Source organism: Hippoglossus stenolepis, chromosome 2 (genome assembly GCF_022539355.2).
Source record: "Hippoglossus stenolepis isolate QCI-W04-F060 chromosome 2, HSTE1.2, whole genome shotgun sequence".
Taxonomy (NCBI): Eukaryota; Metazoa; Chordata; class Actinopteri; order Pleuronectiformes; family Pleuronectidae; genus Hippoglossus; species Hippoglossus stenolepis.
The window spans coordinates 22,513,869-22,526,000 of record NC_061484.1 but is presented as its reverse complement, the minus strand read 5'-3'; the positions used below and the strand labels follow the sequence as shown (position 1 = coordinate 22,526,000).

The 12,132-nt window shown below is 41.9% G+C and overlaps 1 protein-coding gene across 1 annotated transcript in view; it reads left to right on the top strand.

Moving 5' to 3' along the window:
- Window positions 1-395: 395 nt before the first annotated feature.
- LOC118117273 (cilia- and flagella-associated protein 251-like) overlaps window positions 396-12,132 on the top strand; it is a 62,620-nt gene continuing 50,883 nt past the window's right edge. The window contains exons 1-2 of the mRNA XM_035169382.2: window positions 396-900; window positions 11,812-11,961. The gene's annotated coding sequence lies outside the window, so the exon portion shown is untranslated. The remainder of the gene's footprint in view (window positions 901-11,811; window positions 11,962-12,132) is intronic.

Here is a 12,132-nt window from a genome sequence, read left to right as displayed (position 1 = left end):
TGTCATTATTGTGTGACTTCTCTTCATAAACCTTGTAAATGCAATAATAAGCATTTTTGCATCAGAGGGAGTGTCCAGGTTGTTGTAAGAACACAAATACCACAATGTAAAATGTCTTGGATTCATATTATGGAGAAAGTACAGAAGCTTAAACAGCTAAATAGACTTAAATAGTTTTGTTTGGTCGATAAATGAAATAAACAAAAAGTAAAAATACATGAAAATAACAAATAATAATCATTAATACACAATATCTGAACAAACAGTTGTGCTATAAATTAGATTTCTCCAAAAATGTATTTCATCCTTTTTATTTCAGTTTTATTCTCTCAACACACCTGGGCGCATGTTGTTACATCACATTCGAGCGCCCACTCGCAAACAAAAACCTTGTCGTCATCCGGCCGCGACACGAGTCGGTGGAGAGTCAGGAGACGAGCGGAGCTGGCGGGTGTCGAGCAGCCTGTGAACGGCACAAATCTGGTCCCTGTGGATGTGTTCCCCCCCGCGGTACTGGTCGGAGGTCACCGCACGTTTCCCGGCAAAGGATCCGAGTCACAGGAGGGACGGACACCGGCGTCAGTTTTCGCGGAGCGGGCTCACGTTAGCGCTACTTGATGTTTTCAGCTGCTAGCCCGTTAGCATTACCCGAAGTGGGCTCGCAGAGGCTAGTTAGCAGAGGTTGCTAACGCGGTAGCTTGGGTGCGAACCGGTGCGAGCGCTCGCCGCTGCAGGGAGGGAACCGAGAGACGAGGCAGGAGCAGTGTTGTATCCCACCGGAGCCCCCCCACCCCCAGCGTTAGCCCCTTTTTAGCTCAATACAGGCTTGGATACACGACCCCCAGAGGAGCCCTCGCCTGGGGGAGGCCCGCCGCCCCGGTCCGGCTTCGCGTCTCTAAGGTAAACACAAGAGTACAAACCGAGGGTAACATCATCAGCATGAAACACCACAGATCAGAGGACTTGGGGGAATTGGGCCTAGCATTAGCCAGCTAGCGCGTAGCTCGTCGGTTAGCCGAGCTAGCATTGCTAACGCTGATGTGGAGCTGCTGCACGATGTGTGAAGAAGTTGAAGTCGGCTCTTTTTAAATGCCTGTAGCTGCTCGCATCCCGGGCTAAGGTTTGCCTGCGTGAATTAAAAACGTGCCCGGTTTGTTTACCCGGGTCTGATCCCTCGGATTTGCAACAGCGAGCCCTTTAAAAACTTACTCCACAAACTCGACCACAAGCTACAAAGCGTTAGCAGTTTAACGTGCATAAAACATGTAGATACAAAACAAAAACAAGGTCTGTTTTTGTTTTGAAATGGCCACAGGTCGGGAAATAAAAGTCCAGGCGCGAGTTAGGGAGCGAGTTCTCCTCTGTTTCCACTGTTCAGCGGCTCATGTGCGAGCTGACCCCGTGGGAAGTTGATGTATGGATCAGTTCTGTAGCTCCGGTTGGATAAAAACATGATCGACACCGTTCGTGTGCTGTCGAAAGACTTGACAACAAGATTTAGCAAAGTTTTCCCTTGTCTGCAAACAGTAAGCTTTGTTCTTGTGGAGTTCTAGTGGAAGAAGGATTTGGAGTGACCAGTTTAATAAGTACACACAGTTGAAACTAATGCAACAGCACAGCACACAAATAATCCCACCTTTCCCTTATTGAAGGCTTTCTACCTGTGGTGGTGTTAAATTGTATTGTTTTACTGAGGGAGAGTGTCATGTTTATTCTGCCCTTATTGATTTGAATTAAGTGGACACTAACTTTATGTGTTAGTTGACTACATGATGTCTTTTTTTTAGCCTGGAAGTCGGTTGATTATAACACAAATATCACCAACATTGACCTTAATGTGTTGGAGTTAACACATTTCTATAGCGTGGTGTTAAACCCAGGTAAGGTGGAGGGTAATGAAGGCAGGTTGGATGACATACTTTGTCACTCTGAGCTATATCACTGTTTAAAAGGGATTTTCGTTTCCTCTCATGGAGAACACAACTGCTTCTTCATCGTATTGCTTGTTAATGACATTTGACCTCACAGGTTTAAGTTTGTTCTAAATCAGACAGAGAGGATTTAAAAAACAGCATCTCTTGCTCCCCAAGTCAAGACTATAAACCAGAGTCTTAGATCAAGGCCCTGAAGTTTCTCTTGACCAGGCGAAAACAACCAAACAGTAGTCTTTTGTATGTTGTGCTGTGTCTTCAAGGATGATGCAAGTTGAGAGTTATGCCTCGTACACAACATCTTCAAGCCGAGAACTTGTGTATGTGTTTTTAACCACATGGATTAAAGTAGTGCACTTGCAGAGGAGGTTTTCTTTAATGCACAAGGTCAGAGTAATGCAGAGAGCCTGACCACAGAATCCACCTGTTTACACACAGGCAGAAGGCAGATACCTTTCTATTTAATTATCAAATTACAAATAAAACTACACTTTGCTGTATCAAAATTGCTTTTAATGGCAGTTGTGTGTAAAATTGTCTGCGCTGTTTGTAACTTTTACAAGAAATGTATCCTGCACTTTGCTGAAGTTTGAAATGATGGTTTCTTTCAGCTCTGAGAATGCACTTTACTTAAAGATACAAAGAAACCAGTGCTGACCATTCATCCAAATGAAAAAGGGTTCAATATCGACTTTAATTATTGCTTAATGTACACTCTAATTTTGTCTCTTACAAGGTGCAATATATGTATTTTATGTTCTAAGAGGAGATAATGAATGGAATTGGTTCAGCACCTGAAAAATAAGTTGTTTTATTGGATTTAAAGTAATTGGAGAAGATCCACTTATTTTTTTGGGAGTTCAGCTTGTTTAGCTTCTGGTTTCACAGTTGGCTTGATAATGCTTTTGATGTTTTCAAAGCCCATCTATCATCTTGAAGGCCTGTGAACCTACATAATACGGTCATGCAGTGTGTAGGGCTGTTAAGTGAGCGCAACCGTTGGAATTCATGTTGAAAGAAGACCGTCTGGAGTAAACCCAAGTTTAAGTTTAGAGTTGATGTGGCATATTAACACATTCATTAATCTGGGCTCCATGTCAACATGTCACACTGTTGGTCTGGACAGGGACAGGGGCCAGTAACTGATGCATCCTGTCACAGATTTATACAACCAATGGATTCTGGGATTCAGCTCTGATGATTACACACTTTAAAAAAAAAAAAGGCCAACATTTGTAGGTTCCAGATTTCCACGTGATTTCTTACGTGACAGTAACCTGAATGTCTTGGTCTGTTGTCTGGACAAAGGAGACATGATGAATGATGTACATGGTGAGGGACTGGTGATTACAGATGTCTGCTACCCATGATGCCACAGCAATTTAAAAAGCCAGGCTGTAGAACACATGAACCATATAAATAATATGCAGGTATGGACATTCTGTATATGAGGATGTTCATTTTGTTGTGTCTAACATTGACCACACTGTCTTGGTAGTTTGTCTGAAATCGTTGTGGATTTCAAAAACACAAGAGGCAGTTTACCGCCTACACACTGAGCAGCTACAGTTAATGCTGCGTTTAATGTAGAGTGAGACATGCTCCTCCATCTCTACGGTTGAGGCATAATAAACGGCCGAGTGCGACAAAACAAGTATAACGATGTCTCCAACACTGAGACGAGGATGGCACCGTTTCAGTTCACATGGATCCGTGTGATGAAATACGTTTTTCTGGCTGTGATTATTGCTGCAAGGCCTTGGAGACCGAGAGATGAGGGGTATCCTGGACTTTGTTTGCAGAAAGCTTCACATTCCCACAGTCCTGGCTGTTGCTGTTTCACTGACCCCGGGGCCTTCCCAAAACCATTCTCACATGGACACTGAGATTTCCTGGCTTTGAAGCTGGTATTGACAAAATATGAAGGAGGTCAAAGTGAGACATGTTATTAAGCATGTAAGTAGTTGGCAGCATCCAGGTGGTGTACATTACAGACACGACTGGTCTTTGTGGCTCTAGACTGAACTTTATTTAAGGAATAACACTTAGAAGCATCTTTTTTATCCTCTGCTTCAGTGAGACTAATAGCTGCTGATGATCACTATTTCACAAACTTATTTTTTGGAGTTGCGTTGCAGGCAACCACATCATTCCTCTGAATTTGAACAATGTTAGGAAACGTATCACTTAATCTTGTGTTATTGGAGAATTGGGGAAACTGCAACCATGTTGGATTTCTCCTGTGTTCTTCAGATTTAAAATGCTAGTTTTATTTTTGCTGTGGACCCTGTTACTGCTTACTTCACGTCAGGACTGGAGAGGGTGACCTCCAAAGAGTCCAAGAGAATTAAACTGGAGGAAAGTTTCTCCTGGGTCAATTTTTTTAAAATAAATAGTGTGTAATTCAAACTTTTACAAACTTTAGAAAACTAAATGATGGAAATGGAAGAAGATGGATGGCAATGGAGAAAAGCACAACCTACTTTTGTTTGGTGCTCCAACGCTAAATGTTTGTGAAGATGTTGTTAGGCTATAACCTCTTCTGTTGCTTCTCTTCTTTTGCATCAGGAACATACTATTTTGTATTTACTGGACTGTGTGGAATGCAGAAGGTTTGTTTGAAACAGAGAAACGCCTTGGAGTTGAACTTGCAGCTGTAATTCTGAACCAGGAGGAGGAAGGCAGGAAGAATATAAAGTTTTAGGAAAATCATTAAGTAGGACTGTGAGAAAACAGTGGATAACATCATCAAGGAGGAAAGAAATGATCAAGCCCTGTGAGGAAATCAAACATTACAACACACGGCAGGGCTTTTGTTTTCTCACCTTTCTCAAGCTCTCTTAAATTCTCCTTGTTTATGTTTTTTTACTCATCTTTGCCAACTTGTAACAGCAGCAGTAAGAACAGGAGCCCACACAGATTAAGTTGCTAAGCAGGTATTGAACGTTTACATTAGTTTGAATCAGCATCCTGTTGTTGGGGATGTAACAGAGTTGTGAGGAGAGACCCTCATTACTTCTTAAACTAACTTCCTTAAACTTAACTCTGAATAATCCCCTGAAAATATCCAGAGGGGCTGTATGTGAGAATGCAAATGTCTGAGTCATTTGCTGCTAAACATTCTTCTGAGCCGTTCCAGTAAAAACCGTAGAGAAAGTCCAACTGAGCCTGTGTGAGAATACAGCAGAACATTGTTGGGAATTCACAGCGAGCAAGTGGGTGTGTTGATGATGTTTCGAACACACGATGGACACAAAACTGAAATAGAAGAAGCTCTTGAACATGTCAACCCAGAAAAAGCTTTTGGTGATGAGGTCCGATGCTGGTGACTATGTGCTGTAAACAAAAACATGAGAATTTTCATTTCTGGGTGAACTATCCCTTTAAGAGTAACCTGATGTGTCAGATGCAAAGCCTGCACCATTTGAATAGCCTTCAGTGGAAACTGTTTAGAAACAGACAGGCGCTTTCACAAAATACTTGGCAGCTGACTGGATAAACTATCTACCGATCCCAGTCTCAGAGCAAAAACACCTTCAGCACAGAGAAAAAAGCCTTCAGTGTTTTTCAGCTCTGATAAAACTGATTTTATTGCAAGATCTACACCATCCTCTTTAGGAGCTGCTGTTGTTGTTGTTGATGATCACTCCCTCCACGCTGATTGGTCCGAACCACCGAGGTTCATCCACAAGTGAAAAGCTCGTGACATAGATTCTCAGCTGTCTCTCAAGGCTAAGAGATGCAATAAAATTCCATACCTGTTATTATTTTCCATGGCCTGGTATGGGATCTGTGGGCTGGTGCCAGTCTGCATGACATTTCCTGATGCAGCTGCTGCATGCCACGCAGCCACATGAATGTAAGGCACGCTAACATTAGCTTTTGCACTCTGTATGAGCATTCTAGCTTAACCTCAGTCAATATGAAACTGAGGGAGGTGCATATATTTGACATTTTAAAATTGGAAATTTGCTCTTGAACATTTATCAACTCCAACACGATCTGCTTAGTAACACTCTCAGTTGTCCTGAAGTAAACAGACGCCAGAGAATTTTTAAATAAGCGGCCCAGAAACCAGAAGACGCTCAACACCAGCATAGAAACTCCTCCGCCACTAGCGCTTCAGCGGTGTAATTGCAGCTCGAATCACACGCACAACCTGGAGGCTACGTGCGTACCTGCTCTGTAACTTCGACACAGAAGCACGATTTGGGCTTTAGAAGTGATCACAGATCTGGTTTGACTTGAGCCAGTGTCTGAGATCTGTCTTGAAGGTGGAATATGTAGGACACTCCCTGATTGCAAGCGGTAAGCCATTCCAATGTTTACTTCCCTTTACCGACAAATGGGAAACACCTATCCCAATCATTCATTTAAATGTGTTGGTGCGAGCTCATGCAAAACAATAAACATGAAACAACAAACGAGTCCACGTGACCTTAAGATACTAGATTTATTCTGTTCTCGTGCCCTGTGGTTATCGAGTACACAGTATTGTACTAGTATGTAGAATCATGCTCATGAAAAACTGGATGAGCTTTTTTCTTTTACCTCCACCAAGCCGGTTATGTTTTCAGCAGACGTTTTTAGTTTTCCAGCAGGATTACACAGAAACTACTGAATGGATTTCCATGAAATGTGGTGGAAGCATGGGACATGGGCCAAGAACGAACCCAGTAAACTTTGTATACAAACAGGGGCAGACTCAGGATCTTTTTCCACGTTCTTTAACATTGCAAGATGGGGATATGTGCTCCACTGAGTTCTTGTTTGTTTCTTTAATCTGCATGTGTTCCGCTATCATCAATCGTATGAATAGAATCTACTATTATATGATAGTAGATTCTATTCTTAGCCTCCTCCTTTTTAAATTCTCTCTTAACAAGTTAGAATTCACTCACAGAGGTTTTACTGTCAGACAGTACAGTGGAGCGTAGGCGGGTTCTGCTGTTGTGAATGGCCCTCTGCTCTCTATCTGTGAGGCACAAGCAGCATGTTAATAATTCAGTGCTGTGCCGTGCAGCTCTGAGTTGGTTAATGAACACAGAGGAATCTCTCAGGGATACGTTGTGACATAAATTATAGGGTGAACGCTCGGAGACGTAGTGCAGGGACAATGGGAAGTGTGATAAAATAAGTCATAATTCTGAATTATGATATTGTGGAATGCGGAAAGTAGAATGGATGAGTCTTTTTCTCATCCTGTCCTAGGAGGGACACTTTCTTTGTTTGGTTCTGCTCCGCTGCTGAACAGGCACAATTTTAAACTGTTCCAGTACCTTTCGCTCATTATGTTTATAGGGGACATGTAATGGGACAGTGTTTTTGCAGAGAGCAGACCTTGCCCTGTCAGCCAGTCTCTTTCCACCCCTTGTAAATACGTGTCGTGTTCATTTTCCTGTAATTAAACTAGAACAGCAGGTTGTACACAAACACACACACACTCAAATTATAGGCAGAAGAGCATAGAGACTAGGGGATGTTTTTTTTTTTAGAAGTGACAAAATCCAACGTGTTTGTTGTGTTTCTCAGTGCAAAGATTTGTAGTTTAGAAAATATTGTGGCTTCATCTCCTGATCTTGTCTTAATTCCTCAAATTAATCTCTAATGTTTTGGGGAATGCACTTACTCACTCGCTTAGCAAGAGTTGGATCTTTGACCCCGGTGGACCTGTTCTTCCGTTTTGCTGAGTATGAAGCTACAGCTGCTTGGCTTAGTTTGACTCAGCACAAGGGCTGGAAACAAACTGAATCAGCTCCCTTAGCTCTGAACTACAAATTAACATGTTTTATCTTGTTTTTTTTAATGCATTCATTAAGCATTTGTTTTTGTGTTATAAAAAATGTTTTGCAATATATCAGGACTGTACCTAATGATCATTTTCATGTGAACCATCTGGCAATCATTTTCTTTCCTGATAACCGTTTGACTTTGAAAATTAAATTGTCAAAGGAAAGGCAGAAAAATAGCATTTGGCATTTTTTTCCTATTTGCTTGAAAATGACTGAAATTACTTATTGCAAATTTGAGATCTTTTTTGTTGCTTGGGATCATTCAGCTAAATGACTTCGAAGTTATTTTTAGATAAGACCCAGATGGCAATGTCTGTCTTCTTTGGGCAAAACCATTTAATTAGATATCTGTCAATGGAAGCAAGGTGCATCATCACATTCATAAAAACCTACTTGTGAATTAAATGCTACTGCAAATCAGTCTTTATTGTTCATTATCATTAGTTCTTCCGTGATCACAGACTACCGTGGTATAGCAAAATTACTGGTGGTTGACATTTCTGTTTTTTCATCTCATATCAGTGATCAGAATAATTATTTGCTGCCCTAATACCTTCACACTTTCTAATTACACAGATCCATCTCCAGGCATTGGTGTGATTTCCCTCACACAGGCTGCGTGTAAGGCTTTCAGCTCAAACCGTCTCCATCTCGCCTCAACACAAATGCATCTGTTCACTGCCACCCACAACTCATTCCCTCTTAGATTCCCACCAGTCCCTCTCTGAGGCTGCAGCGGAGGTGCAGGATGAAAAAGGAGGCCTCTCCCAGCAGAGGTCCTGTTGGCATGGAAACGGCTGTCCTTTTGAATGAAGGCTCCTCTAACAGGCCTGGTTAGGGGTCTCCCACTGTCTCATGGTCCAAGAGGACATTGTTAGAAATCTCACAAGCGAACCTCAAGTCTCTTCACTAACCCAGATTTATATGCTTATGGTTAGTCCCTTGGTTGGTTTCTACCAGTTCTTGTCTGAGGGTAGTTAGAATAGATACAATATTGTGTGATTGTGTTACGGCAGAGCTTAAATTTAGCTTGCACACTTTGTTATTGCTAGAGTGCTCTTATTCATCAGCTCTTTCACACTGAATATAGCTGCATTGAGGACCTAAGGTTTAGAGAAGTGGACATTCAGTACAAGCTCTCATTGCATTTCCCTGAACTGGCCCCATGGCGAGGCTGATTAAAAAAACCTCTACGCCTCCAGGCTGTCTTCTTATATTTAACCAAATGCTGTATCACAATTTCACTAAAGTTTTGTGTACACAATCAAAAACTCTTGACTTGACAAGTAAGCAAAGATTCAGGCTCTTTTGTCTTTACGAAATTTGCCCGATTTAAGGTCCGAGGACTGACTTGTCAAGTTAATCCAAACGATGGATACACTGCACCGTAGGTATACAGCAGGCTGACCAACATCGGAGGACAAAAGCGATTGCGTCTTTCTTCTGATGGGCATATTTTTCCTATTTCTGTGGACCAAATACTGTGTGGAATAACTTTGTCCAGTGTACCGACCAGGGAATGTTGAGCTCATAACAATCAGTGCGGTGAATTCTTTGTTGATTGGTCAACCAACCTGCGGTTCTCCAGGCTAAAAATATTTTTTAACCATTTCTGAAAAAATGATAATCACATCTGTATGGGATAACCGTCTCCACAAATATGAATCTGTCTTATGTAAACAGTTGATTCTGAGAGATTCCTTCATGCAAGTGGATTGAATTGTGGCTGGAGAGTCACACTTGAGCAGATTTCTCTGTATGTGGCAACACATGCTATCCGATGAATTATCAGAAATTATGACCAGATCTGAAATGCATTTGATTATCTGTTGGACTAAACAGAAAGAGATGTATGAAAAATATCTTGAATTCTTAAAACCAAACAACACTTGGCTTCTACAATCACATTCCATTATCCAAATATTGTAGTAGTTCTGATTCTGCCAATGCAATAAACCAGATCATGGGTCTAAATGAGTTCCAGATGAGATCCCTTGAAGGAAAACCTGCGAGTCTCTGTACTCTGTGGACACGGATGGAGAGAGACCCCGACCTAATTATTAATTTACAAAATTCAAGAAAAAGTCCCTGTAGCATGCTGTCCTTGTCTGGTCCCTGTCACGCAGGCAAAAAGAGTTGGCAAAACACTTCATCGTCTGGCCTTTCATATTGTTTCCAAAAATTTGTTGAGACGACTAACTGTGATTAATGGTGCCACTGACTGAAATAATGATAGGTCTGTCTTTTGATGGGAATGTATAATAACACAGTTTACAGAGCAAAACCAACCTAACAATTTTTGGCAATTACGTCTTAAACTCTGTAATTAGTCTGTTTGAAGATTGAATACGTTCTATTAAGTGAAATGTTTTGTAGCTTTTCTGTGGAACCGTTTCACAGCACAGAAATGTTCTTGCGTTTGCTAATTCCGAGAGATATGTGGATCACGGTTCTCTGGCCCACATTCTCATCCCTCTAGATGAATTATTTACAGTTTATCAAAAAATTATAGTAGGTAGTGTGTGTGCGCGCCTGGTGATACTGCTGTAGCTCTGGTCACATTTACTGTAACTCAAAGATGCATCTTGTGGGAAGTGATCAAGTTGGCAGTTTAAAAGTGGGAATAATCTGTATTTCTATACCTCTGCACCGGCAACAGCCAGTGGTTGGAGGTCATTATGTCTCCGTCTCATTCCTGTGAACACAAACATCTTGAGGGAATTCCTTTTGAATTTTAAACGTTAACTTGAATTTAAAGAAACTGATTTGGTGGTTGAAGGTCAAAGGTCACAACAACCTCATAAAACTACAATGCCTCGAGAATTCTGTCAAATTTGGCCCAACTATTCACTTGGATTAACTAACATTTTCTAGGTCAAAGGTCAAGGTCACAAAACACGTTTGTTAGTAGTAGTTATGATGTTGAATCTGAAAGAGAATGGTGACACTCGTAGTGTTGAACCCTCAGAGAATCATCAACTGCATCTGCTGCTTCCCCTCGACTTCACTGACATTTGTAACAGATCTGGGGTCATTGTTTACCTCTTCTGCCTTCAACTTCACTGTTTTGGTTCTCTTATTGAGCTCACACTGTCAGTTTAGATCACAGCAGACAGCTATTGTCAGTGAGACAAACTGGAACCATTACTTCAAATGAATGAAAATGTTGCTTCCTCACTGTTGTACGGGAGCAACCGTTTGCCAACACAAAGGTGATGATACGTGATAATGTATTTTTCCACTGCTTCCAAGTGGCCCAAAAAATTGCTGGATAAAGCAGAGGTATGAATTCTAGCTGTTATCATTCTCCTTCAATCTGCCACTTATTTTCTCGGCTAAATCATATATGCATCCAAAATACAATCAGGCTGGATTTGGATCCGATTTCTTCTTACCTGGTTGAAGGCAAATTTAATACTGATATCTACACAACTGTTATTTTCTTTTGCCTGGTCTATATTTAAATGAAAGTTGGCAGTAAGCAGGACTGATGATCATTTGGAAATGAATACTGTAAGTGTGATAAAGAACTGAAGGTGTTCATAGGAATGTGTTGCATTGTCATGGTAGGATATCCTCCCTCAGACTTGACCTGGTCGGCTTTCCACCGGGGACGCAGGCAGCAGGCTGCAGGCAGCTGGCAGCTCAGTTAAAGTGCCGTTAAGTCTATTAGAGAGGATAATCCTTGAGGGAGAGTTGCAGTGAACGGAGGGAGCAGGCAAAACAATCTGTCAGTTCACTTTCTTCACTTTCGCCATCAGATTGTGCGTCTCGTACAACCGCTCCCCGTGCAGCGGCTCGTTCTCCAACACATGGTCGCCATATGCTTTCTCCATTAGTCGGCCTCTGTAAACAAGATGTGAAAAGATGGAGACAAACAATGACAGTGTGTGTGCTGTGACCCGAAAGTTCTCACTCTCCTCCAAACAAAGTTGCTGCCGATGGTCTCTGAGGTGTATTTTTATTTCTGCCTGTCAGAATGAAAGTTAACAGGCATGCCTTGTTTATTTCTCCGCTGCTGATGTCTCTGTCTTTTGTAGCTCGCCGTGGTTTTCTAACTTTTGTTGCTTTCTCTTCATTTTCTCTAGACTGCCACCGTCCACCTTTCACTGCCCCCGGTTCAGTCGGTGGCTCGGCGACACTTCAAAGGGAAAGGTCTGCGGCACTGCAGATAAAGTGCACCCCCCCAAGCATCGGCAAGCTTTTCCAGAGCCCCCACGCGGTCCCGTGGGTGACAGGTTTGGCTCCTTCTGTGTCTTATACGAAACTGTTTGCTGATGTTGGTAGTTTTCTAATATATTTCTTTCTTCTTCGGGAAATCTCTGGCTCCAATTTCCATGGTGCTGTTGGACCCCAGGCCTAAATGTGCACTTAAATTGCATAAGGATTTAAATGCAGTTGTCGAACAG